Below are 12101 nucleotides of genomic sequence, written 5' to 3' on the forward strand. Positions count from 1 at the left end.
TAGTTTCTCCATCTTTACATCATAGTTTGAAAGCCAAAAGTATGTTTCAAGATATACAATAATTTTAATTAAGTAACATCAAGATTGCATTGGAGAGAAGTGGAAATATATAAATTTATTATTGCATTCATAAATAAACATGTATGTTATACAAAGAATTCATTTTCAAATGTTCAATTGTTTAAACCAAATAAGAGATATTCAAGTTCAGCATTGCATAAAATACATTTTTATTTATGAAAACAAATTGTTTACAAGATCCCACACAAGTCATGGGAATAGCTGAGAAAAGATCTCATTGATCATAGAAACGTAAACACAAAAGAAATAAAAGAATGTATGAAAAAGGAAAAGAAAGAAAGAACACATCATTGCCTAGATAGGTTGATTAGTTCTGAAGAAGATTCTTTCGATCAGCTTCATTGATCCAAACATCTTGCTATCCACTCCATATGATGACCTGAAAGAGAGAGATAAAATAGTTTTGTTAAAGCTTTGGGTTATTCCTTTCACTCCTACATACACAATGATACTCCTAGTGTGCCTACACTACACTGCTATAATCAAATTGAGAACATAAGAGAAATGGTACAAATATGATGCCATGAGGTCTGCAAGAACCATGTTTGTATCTAACTTGTTTGTTTCATGTGCAGAGATAGGTTTCCATTTCATGAATGTCAAGTATGTGGGTTAAAATGGGCTCCCAGAAGGGTTGAGCTCAGCATACCGATCATCACTCATGAGGTGACTCTAATCATCTCTTTAAACAAGGAATACAACAATATCCACGGTCCCATGTATTCCACTCAATGATAATATAAACTGCCATTCAATGACAGCACATACAACAATGAATAAGACTGCATTCAATATTTAACAAGTGACTAAAGCCATCACAAAAGTGTGAAAGAACAACAAAGTAACAATGGATAGAGAACACAGTCATAACATTGTACTAATAGATGATAGTCATAATCATAAGCAGTGAATGCACCAAAATTCATGTAGTCCTAGAACAACTACAACACTCTGATAGAAGGTCAATGGATAGAAAGGACAGTCAAAGTGTATTCAAAGAAGCATCTTCAAATATTAAAGATAGTCCTCATTGCATTCACATGGGCAATCATAAGCAAAAGGTCACAATAGAGCTCACTATCAAAAGGTCAAAAGAATCCAAATCAGGTATGAAAAACAAAAAAGAAAAGGTGTGGTTATAGTTTTCAAAAGTCGTCACATAAGCCACAGTGAATAGCTAAAAGCGTCATAATCCATTCATGAAGTAAGAGGTGACTTTCAGACTCTAAACAGTGAGAGAACAACTCCTTTAACAGTGAATCCATGCTCCAATGATAGACACATAGCATACATCATAATCAATGAAGGATCCCTTAGCAATCATTCAACAGACAAAGCAAAATCATGGTTATGACAGTTAGAGGATTTATCAAACTTTGCAAAGATTTCACAAGCAAGATAAATTAGAAGTTTTTGATAAGTGACAAGACAATCCATGAAATGAACAGTGATAGTGATTAGTAGAAGTGGTGAGGGTAAGGATGTTGTTAAAGAGCTTCACAGGAAATATAAACAGCTAGATCCAACAATAAAATATCATGTGAGTTTTGTGCCTTCAAACCCTTTAGGGTTATCTCAGAAAAAAGAGAAACAATATTGTTATAAAAATCTCATCACTGTCAACAGTAACCAAAGACTGTCATGGAATACAAAGAGTATCAAACTCAGACAATAAGTTGTCATAGCAGAGTGTAATCTAATACAATAACAAAGAAAAACCCTTTGGAGGAGTAAACATTGATTCAAGAGATCACAAACATTATATAAGATAGTATCTTGAACACTATTCAAAGACTTTACAAAACATCTACAATTGATAAGGAATGTTGATCTAAAAGATAACAATATACAATCTTTATTGGTAATAAGACATTGCTAGCATAGCCACTTATCAATATTAGAGGACAGTATAAGGAGTATGGAGGTGTAATGGAATGAATGTTAGTCTTATTATGTATTAAATTATTCATGACAGTCTTCATGGTATCAACCACAACCAATCAAAAGAGCTCAAAGGTAAGATACAATCATAAGTCTTACCAGCCATAACACCATAATGAAAATATGACATACATGATTGTTATTTCCTAACAAATCTTCAAGAGGGCAATGACTAGTAAAACAGATTAGGTACAGTCTAATTCACAGTGACAATGAGATGATTGAAACAAGCGATAGTCTTAAGAGAATTTGAATATAGTGAACAGCTACAGCATAGATAATCTTGATTGTCATAAACTTTATAGAGGCACAGTTAACAGCCAAGTTAGTTCACAAAAGCAATGACAATCACCAGTCACATAGTCTCCAACACTATCCAAATACCCCAATTATAGCAACAAAGAAAACTCACAAAGATACTCTTCTTATTATAAGAATGTAGTCAAAATGATATTGTACTACAGTTAGGTCATCCAAGGCAAAGATGCATCATAGTGCCAAGCTACACAGTCAATAATAGTGAATCACAGTCACCTATAGGCTTTATAGCAGCCCAAAAGACTAATATAATTTATCAGAGGTCTAAGGCAAAATCAAAGATTTCGACTATCATATAAGTAATAAGGGCAGTATAGCAGTAAGTAGAGTCATGAATAATGGGAGCACATGGAAGGATATGGTTAATCCCCTAGAGCACAAAGTTTCACAGAGAAAACTTTCTTGTAGAGAAGGCATAGATTTCATAGTCAATATAGATCTTCCATTCGGTTAAGCCATGTTGAGAGTCGCCCAAGAGTTTAAGTGGTGATTTGAGCAAGATATGAAGAAACATTTGAAGGACATAGCTACAGTCCATGGAAAAGTATTTAATAGTGTCATTTATTATGATAATACTAGAAAATTGAATCGGGACTACAATCCAAGTAAATACCACAAAGCGGTACTCAATGGTGAACAACTCATTTAAGATAGTTATGTGGTGATGCAAGCATAAAAATATAGTAGCTACAAGATCCAAACATGTGAATATGATAAAGATTCATAATAAACAGAGGTCAGAGATGTTAATGAATATATGACAATCAAAGAGACTGTTAAAAGAGTGATATTCCTCAAGCAATAATCATTCATTGTAAAGCAAAGTTTTAAGTTATAGTGGTATAGCCCTGAAAATAGCAGTCCTGACTAAGATAAGTTGCAACAAAAGTATGAGAAATATATGATAGCCCTCTGTCCAAAATATGGTGATCTTGCAAGCTAAAGATCAGAGAAGCTATATAGAGACAAAGTGCAGCGATAAACCTGCTAAAAGTGTTGTAGTTAGCAACATTTTCAAACTTCACAGTTACTGTCAAAAAAAGATAAAATAGCATAACAACATTGATGGCCTTTATTGCAATCAAGGTGCAGCTCATAAAGAAAAAAATTCTATAGTAATATGAAACTTTCTCTGCCATAAACAAATCATAAAATCTTACTCACTGAAAGAGGTACTGAGCAGCATATAAATCAAGAGAATAAACCTCTCCAATCAGGGATATGAATCAGAGACAGTATGAAGTCATTGCACAGAGAATAAATAATCACAGATGCATAAATTCAATGTCAAAAAATAGTCCATAATATTCATAGATGTAATGTCTAATGTACCAAGTAGGAAACCAAGGAGACAAGGATTCCAAAGCTGCAAATACAGTGGTTACAATCAAAAGTGATAACCTCTAGAAGTTAAAGGACAATCATTTCTTTAAGAGTTTCAATGAATAAATAAAAGTTATACGGAGCATGACAAAACATAAGACACAGTTTTTAGCAATGAAATGAATCTATGAATATACAAAGACCTTGCAAATATAAAGCCACGGGATGGAGTTAGATGGTAAGAAGCAACAAACATCACTATCATCACTTTGATAAAGGTAGTAATATGATTTCTATTAATAATTTGTGTGTATTGTTATGCTAACAATGTAATCACAATGAATATTCAAGAGTATAGGTTTAGAATTTTCTTTTAGACATGCTAGATATAGAGATATGAGATTAAAAAAGGAAAATAGCAGAGCAGTGATGTTCAATATAGGCTATAAAGACACCCTGATGATGAATAGACAGTCAAGAAGCCTTAAATTCAATGCGTGGATAAGGTAATGAATATAGTGGTACCACTGGGTTCACATGACTAAGATGCATCGAATATCAAACATTGAAAAGTGCAAACTTGCACTACAAAAGCAGTCCACAGTATATTAATAGTACTTTTCAAAGAGATGATAAGAGATTTGTAAGTTCTAACAAATCGTCAAAGGCATCACGATCACAGTGCAAATCATGAAGCTATGGGTATAAACAAGTTCAGAACAATAGTCACAGTGAACGATTTATAGATGCACAAGTCTAAGATTGCAACCAAGAATCAAATCATGGTTAACAACAACATGCAACCTCTTTGTGTTAACCTCCATGACAAAGCAAAGTATATTACCAAAACCCTAGTTCAGCCCGAAAGAGAGGGATAAAAATAAAGTATACCGTTCTTTTACCGAGCCTTTAAGACTAAGTGGATGCCTCAAGAATTTTTCTCAAAAGCCTTCAAACCATTATTCGAGCTTCATCAAACAACAAATATAATGCATATGGCGGCCAACAAAGAGCTCCTCCAGCAGTTTCCAGAAAGATGAAAAGATGAAATGTGCCAAAATTAGGGTTCAAAGTTATGTTGCATGCCCTAAAATGGGCTTTGTATTTTTTTATTTTTTTTTGTAGAAACAAACATCGCATGTAATATGGTGTGGGGTCATGACTTAAATGTCATAAGACCTAGTTCTTCATTGTATTTGCCCACGTGCCAAGGGCTAAGAACCTTGTGTTCTATATTTTCCTTTTGTTCATTGCATATTATAATTTAATGCATGTTAATTAAGATCTAAATCTTTTCAAAATCTTAATTAATATGTATTAAATTATAATAAGAGTTTAAAGTTTTCATCATGCTTAAATTATAATTATAATTAATATATATTTATTAAGATTCATCTTAATAAAATCTTAATAAGTTTATATTAAATTATAAGAATAATACAAAAGGGATTAATGATTTTATTTTAAATAAAACAAATTATTTTATTTAAAAAAGACTTATTATAAAGAAGAAAGGAAGGCATGCAGTTTTAGCAAAGGGGATGTTTTTCTTCAGCAGCATGTAATATCATGAAGGGGGTTTGTTTGTTTCTTCTCAGCTATATTTGGCAGTGATCATGCAGTTTTCACTGGAAGGAGTTTTCTTTTTCTCAGAGCTATATTTAGCAAGGGTAACATGCAGTTTCAGCAGAGGGGATGTTTTTTCAGTTCATGACCTATTTTTGGCAGCATGATCATGCATAGTTTTTGAACACGGAGTTTACTTTTTCATGGGAGTTATATTTAGCAGCTCGGAACATGTAGAATTTTCAGAGGTTAATGCTTTTTCAAATGAGCTATTTTTGGCAACAGAGGTGACAGTTCTATTTTTAGCACAGGGGTCTTTTTCATGTAGTATCAGTGGAAGACCTATTTTGAACATTGTAGGCTATTTTCGGTAGGGTTATGCATGAGTTTTTAAGGCTATTTTGGGCAAATTCACCCAAGGCTTTTTCTCATGTAGATTTTTTTTTAGGGTTTTTTTAAGGAGTCTTCTATATATTCATTTCTCCTCCTTTTTTCCCTCTGGTTCTTTCTTTTTGCTTACACATACAGCAAAAAGCATTGTATCTCAGTACTTATCAGTTTTTCAGTTATTGTAATAGAGTTATATTTTATTCAATTTTGTAATACAAAGTTATTTCCTTATCAGTATTTCTTGCTTTCTCATTGTCAGGTGAGCGATTTGACAGATTTATTGTGATTTTTACAAGCCTTTTCTTTGTCTCACTTTTGCTTTGCAGGAGTAGGATAATTTCACAGTGATTCAGGTTGTGGGTTGTGTTCACTTGGTTTCCAATTCCTTCCATGTTGTGAAAATTCACTTTTCCTACATGCAGAAGTTGGATAGCTTCGAACCTTTTCACGAATTGTTTATGAATTCGGTGGTCTAATTTATTTGTGAAGTGTTTTCATTTTGTATTGCAATTGTTATAGTTTTAGTGCAGAAATTTAAAACTCCATAATTTTGGTGTATCACCTCCATTAGGATAGGTTTTTCATCACATGCAAGCCTTTTACCCTTTTCTCATAAAAATTTAGTTGAAGGAGATCCATCAAGACAGGAAGTCGGCCTGGTCTCCGGAGGTCTACTTTCAAGATAGGCAACCCACAGGCATAAAAGTATTCCCATGTTTCACAAGATTGCTAGGTTTCACACTTAGCGTTTTCAGGTGCAATCCTTCATGACAACAGGAACAATGAACAATACCTCTCAAGTAGTAAACTACTAAGTAGACCAAGAGTGGGTATGAGAATCATCATCAAGCTATCCAAGTCATCATGACTCAAACTAAGAGAAATATCCTCTCAAGTCTATACCAAGTGAATTCTCCTTGGTCTTCCTATTGAAACCATCAACCATCTCAATGCATGTCTCTAATAACAAGTGAATACCAGCATCACCTATGTCTTCAAGTATCCATGAGTAACTTTAACCAATAAATCCATGCCAAACTCTAAATGCAACATAGCATCACCATGAAGTAATGGTGCAAGAGCATCCTTACAACCTAATATGCCTACAAGAGGAAAAGTTAATATTTTTTCTTTTTTTGGTGTTGTTTAATATTTTTAAGGTCATTTCTGACCATTCATGATCATTTTGGATCATTATGTCAAGTTTTGAGTCGTTTGGATAAAAATTGTAAAAGTTGCTCAAAAGTTGTCAAAATTGTCATGACAACTTTTTTAAAGTTTGTTAAAAGTTGTTTATGCGTAGTTGTAGATTATTTGGGTAGTTGAATATGATGAAAATTGTATAAATTTTGTTCACAAACTTGAATTTGGAGGTTAGAGAAGGTTGGAGAAGGACGGAATAAAGAAGGAAGTTATTTTTGTAGCATCCTTACATTGCTTTCTGAAGTTTTTTATAATTTACAGTCTGAAACATGCCATTGTACGACATTTTTATGGCCTCATATTGAAGAGTGTAATATATAGATGTAAATATATTTGTTTCTCATTTCCAAATATTTTTGTCTCATTAAATTTGATTGAATTTTGTGTAAGATATGGCGATTTTGGTGAAGGCTATCTTGAATGACTGATTTTTCTATAATAAACTGAAAGAAATGTATGGTATGGATGGGTAAGATATAATAATGGGTTGAAACCAATATGAAAATGTGGATAAATGATTCTAGTTTCATTTCCTTTTGATCTTATCCAATTTTATTAAGTTTTGAATGAGTTATGATATTTTTGGTGAGAGAAGGTTTATGATAAAATTAGGGTTTCTAGCAAGCATTAAGAAAACTATATCTTTGTAATGCATCATATCAAAAGGCTCAAACTTGTTGAGATTCTTCTTTAAATTTTTGCACAAGTCTCTTACAAATTTATTTGGTTTATTTGATCATTTGGGAAAGATATGGATGTTTGTGTGTGTCTTTTCATAGTAAATATTATCATGAGGGTTTAATAAAATAATACATTGTTGAGATGTTTGATGTAATGATGACTTGTGTGCCATAAAAATCCATAGTGAGAGGCCATGATCAGGCCAATATTATATTCCCTTGCTGAAGTTTAGATGATATGTGTGAAACAGACCAAAGAAGCATTTTATCCAAGTGGTGTAATTGGAATGCACCTTGAATTCATTTAAGTATAACTTGTATGTTGATTGATGTTACTACCAAGATCAATGTCAAAGCTCCAATCACAGAATCATGAGAATAACATGAAAACATGAGCTAACCATCCCCTCCAAAGAGATAACGTGATCCATATGAACATATCAAATAACCATATCATGCCAAAACTCTAAACTAGTATCAAGATTTCACCATGACATAATATCAACCATCCTCTCAAACAAAGATAACATGTCAAATGAAAGCATAAAACCACACCTCAACCAAGGACTCCTTGAGCCCTCAAGATGTCAACATTCTCAAGTATCATGAAAATAACCATCTCCTACAAATGTACCTACAAATGTGAAAGACCCTTTTGCAACAACGGGATCTAAGGCATCCTCCAACATCTACACACTAAGAAGATCATCCACCATCCAATGGTGAATACACATCACTGCCATAAGCTCCCACGGAATCGTGATATAAAGCTCTCCATAGCATCGTGATAACAATCTCCTAAATGAAGATCATCCAGGTCTACACACATATACTTGAAAGTCAATAACATCAAGTAAACCATGAACTCCAAACCAAGAAGATACAAAACCCTCAAAAAATAATCAAGAACCAATCCTATATCGCCACATCATCACTATCAAAATCTCCTACTAAAAGTGTAATTAAGCTATCCATGATATCATGATAAAACCATCCTCTAACATAAGAATCAACCAAAGCCATCTAATAATCAAAGAACTCAAGGTTAGCATCATGAGCTCCCAAAAGCCAAAGTAGCCATGATCCTCAAATAAAAAGATGCATCGTCATAACCAATCAAGAATCCAAATCAAATCATCACCTATCAACAAATCCAATCGTGTCATCCCAAAGTCCCTAAACACAAGGAACAACCATGGAATCATGATCACCTCCACAAAACAAGCATCCAACTCCCATTGTATCCAACTTGTCAGCATCACATAGTCAACACCATAGGTCCTCCATCATGATTGTACCTGGTAACAACATCTCTCCTCAACATGACAATAAAATCAACATACCATATGACTAAACTAAGCCACCAATCTGAATATGCATCATCAATGAAAGGTCTATGTCCATAGACAACCCATATCCAAGCCATAAATGCAATCATGTAAGTATAGACCATCTACAACACTGCACAACTTGTAGACCCAACAATGTAACATACATACTCAAACCAAAACTAATAACCATGTCAATATGTAAGCAATTTGAGATACAATACTTAGTGTACAATGACATAAACTCCAAATCTCCAATATGTGACATGTCATAAACTTATAATGTCACCACAGTCAAAAAACCCCATAAGCAGCTCAGGTCAAAATATCAGCAATTAAATCATATCAAACTCACTCCAAACCTGAACCAAAGTGTAGCTCTCTCCAAGAGCTTTCCATCGACTATTTGAAGTCCAAAATTTGACTTTATATGCCCAAGTTATGACCTCTCGAAGCCATAAAGGTAATTGTCACTTCTAGATGACATTTCACTACCCAAACAACAAAATTTAAAAAGATTGATCATATAAACATGAAGTACACTAAACCATCTTTCCAACAACAATAAGAAATCAAAAATCTGACACCATACACCCAAGTTATGCTCCGTGGAAGAAATACAACCTATCACGCTATATGCAAGCATGGACTCCAAAACTTTTGCCAATATGCCTCAAAAAATATTTTCCAATTTTTCCCAATATGCCATAAATTCCTTTTTCATAAAAAACAAATCAGCCCTTGGCTAGACGTATCCACATATCAAACATAGAATATAAAAGAATACATGGCGTTTAATAATTTCATTGGCGACAATTACAAAAGTTTTTTATATAAAAAACTTTATAAAAACAAATATAATTTTTTTATTAAAAAGTCATGGCGAACATTTCTTATTTTTGTTTTGGCGAGGGTTTAAACCCCACCGCCAGGGTTTCCCCACAAACAAGGGCCCCTATCGTTAGCACGTGGTGGTGCCACTATAAGCAGGGCCGACAGTAGGTACCGATAGTGGTACCAGCCATTGTCGGCCTACACTTGTTGCAAGGTTGTGGGTCGTGAGGGATCTGCGGACCCCCACCCCACAATATGTTTTTTTTTCTCTCCTTACGCCTTTTTCATTTTTATTTTTTTTTCTAATATTTTTTCCAAAAACAAAAAAGTCGATGAGTTTAGCAGGAAATATAATATATTTTTTCTGATGACACCATTATGTAGGCACGGTCGTACCATCTAAAAAAAATTCAAACTCAAGCCTCTGTCACCAAAATGGGGTAAATTATACATCAAAATTCATCTCTCCGCCTCCCTGATCACAGCCATGGGGTCCATTTTGTCCCATGGGGTCAAATGTGAACTTCATCCCCAAAACCCCCAAAATGCAAATCCATGAAAACCCATTTTGAAACAAATTTTTATAACACCAGATCTACAACAAATGCGCACAAATATACAACCCCACAACCTACAACAAACCCTCATATCTTGCATTGTCTAACATTCTTTCATGCATTCATAGAATCAACCTAGGGTTATAACACCATAAAACCATAGCTCTAATACCACTTGTAAGGAAACTTGTAGCCAACTTTATGTCAATTTTCACATAACCCAATTGAGATTTCAACAAAATAAACTCATAGAATCCACATGCAAAGAATAAACAACATACCCATCAAAGATGACACAAGATATACCCTGGGAAAACCCTCATGAGGGAAAAACTCAGCCTCCAAAAGCATCCATGTATATTTCAGCAATGCAACATTACAATACATCCATGAAAGCTTCTAAAACGCCAACCATCAACAAGAAATCCATGTGAACAAGCATGTAGCCACACATCCCATGAAATGCTTCCAACCTCCACAAATACTAAACCCGGCTCACTGGCTTACTGGTTAACCCAAACAACTACCCTTGTGGTTGCTTTTATAGACACAAGCTCCCACAAAACCACCAAGCAGTATTACATCAAAACCATGTGCAAATACCATGGGCTAACTACCCCATTGACCCCACATCTAATATTGGGTACTTTATTAATTTACATTCCCTAATATTAAATAAATATAATATACAATACAACTTATCAAATAGTCCTAAGAATATTCCCAATGAATCTCTACATGTTACAAGTCCATGTGCAACATCAGATAAATAAATATCACATTACATGGTAATGGGAAACTCACATAATAAATAAATATTACAATTACAAGCATTATTATGCAAGGTGTACAACACCTATTTTTCCAACATCCCTTTGCTAACTATATTATCATTTATGGGGACCTTTTCTCGACCTCTCAAATTGAGATCGCTAATGGGATTAATTCCATTGTAAACTCTATGTAATATCTTTTTTTATCAATATAGGGATCTACCCTCATAATGGTAGTACTTAACTAAAAAAAAAAGTCTTTAATTTATTTAATTATTCATTCTTTTAAACATAGTTTCACTAAAAATTAATAAAAAATTTATTTTATTTATTTATTCTTCACATGCACTCAGTTAAATATTTTTTAATTATTTACTATTGGTTATATCTTCACTTCCATCTCTCAACTAACACTAAGTTCAACTGATTAATTAATTTAAATTTTTAAATCATGCAATTAGCTATGTCTCAATCAATTCATCTCATTGAATTTCATCCATTGATCTTAATTCATTCTCATCAGATCTCCATCGTTTATCAATATCAAAAATCTATAAAAGCAATCTTCATCATCAATCATGAACAACCAGTCTTTGAGTTTATGTATGATCATGTTGCTAAAATAGTACTTGTAGTGTCATAAAATTGTGACCCTTGCAATTTGCGACCACACTAGGGTCCTCACGTTGGCGATTCGAATCCCCAAGCTTGATCGGAGACCCGAGACTTGCTCAACCCCTAGAAATTGTCTTGTTCTACCCTTCGCACTGCCTAAACCTGCTTCATGTCCTGAGACAAGGGCAAGACAGGGGCGTGGCCCCTAAGACAGGGGTGTGGCGCCCCTGTCCTCCTAGGACGAGGGCGTGGCACCATGGTCCTTGCCCTATTTTGGGGGCCCCTTTGTCCTATCTTTGCATTGGACTTTGCATAAAGCGGGAAAAACTTTCCCTGTGTCGGCCTGTGACGGAAAATCAGTCAATTAACCCTAATTGACAAGTATATATACCACATTTGTCCTTCCCATTTGTATAATTAAAAATTTGGATAAGTCAGATACATGAGATCACGCATTCAAGCATTCAAGAGCATTCAAGCATTCAAGCATTC

General features: G+C 34.0%; 1 long non-coding RNA gene across 1 annotated transcript; it reads right to left on the reverse strand.

Annotated features, from left to right (window-relative positions):
* Nucleotides 1-213: 213 nt before the first annotated feature.
* Nucleotides 214-4811, reverse strand: LOC131066857 (uncharacterized). The gene is made up of 2 exons (XR_009111738.2): nucleotides 4555-4811; nucleotides 214-460 (listed from the first exon to the last, which is right to left on the reverse strand). It is a non-coding gene; the product is annotated as an uncharacterized LOC131066857 (long non-coding RNA).
* Between the last annotated feature and the right edge of the window lie 7290 nt (nucleotides 4812-12101).

Source organism: Cryptomeria japonica, chromosome 8, assembly GCF_030272615.1.
Source record: "Cryptomeria japonica chromosome 8, Sugi_1.0, whole genome shotgun sequence".
Classification (NCBI taxonomy): domain Eukaryota; kingdom Viridiplantae; phylum Streptophyta; class Pinopsida; order Cupressales; family Cupressaceae; genus Cryptomeria; species Cryptomeria japonica.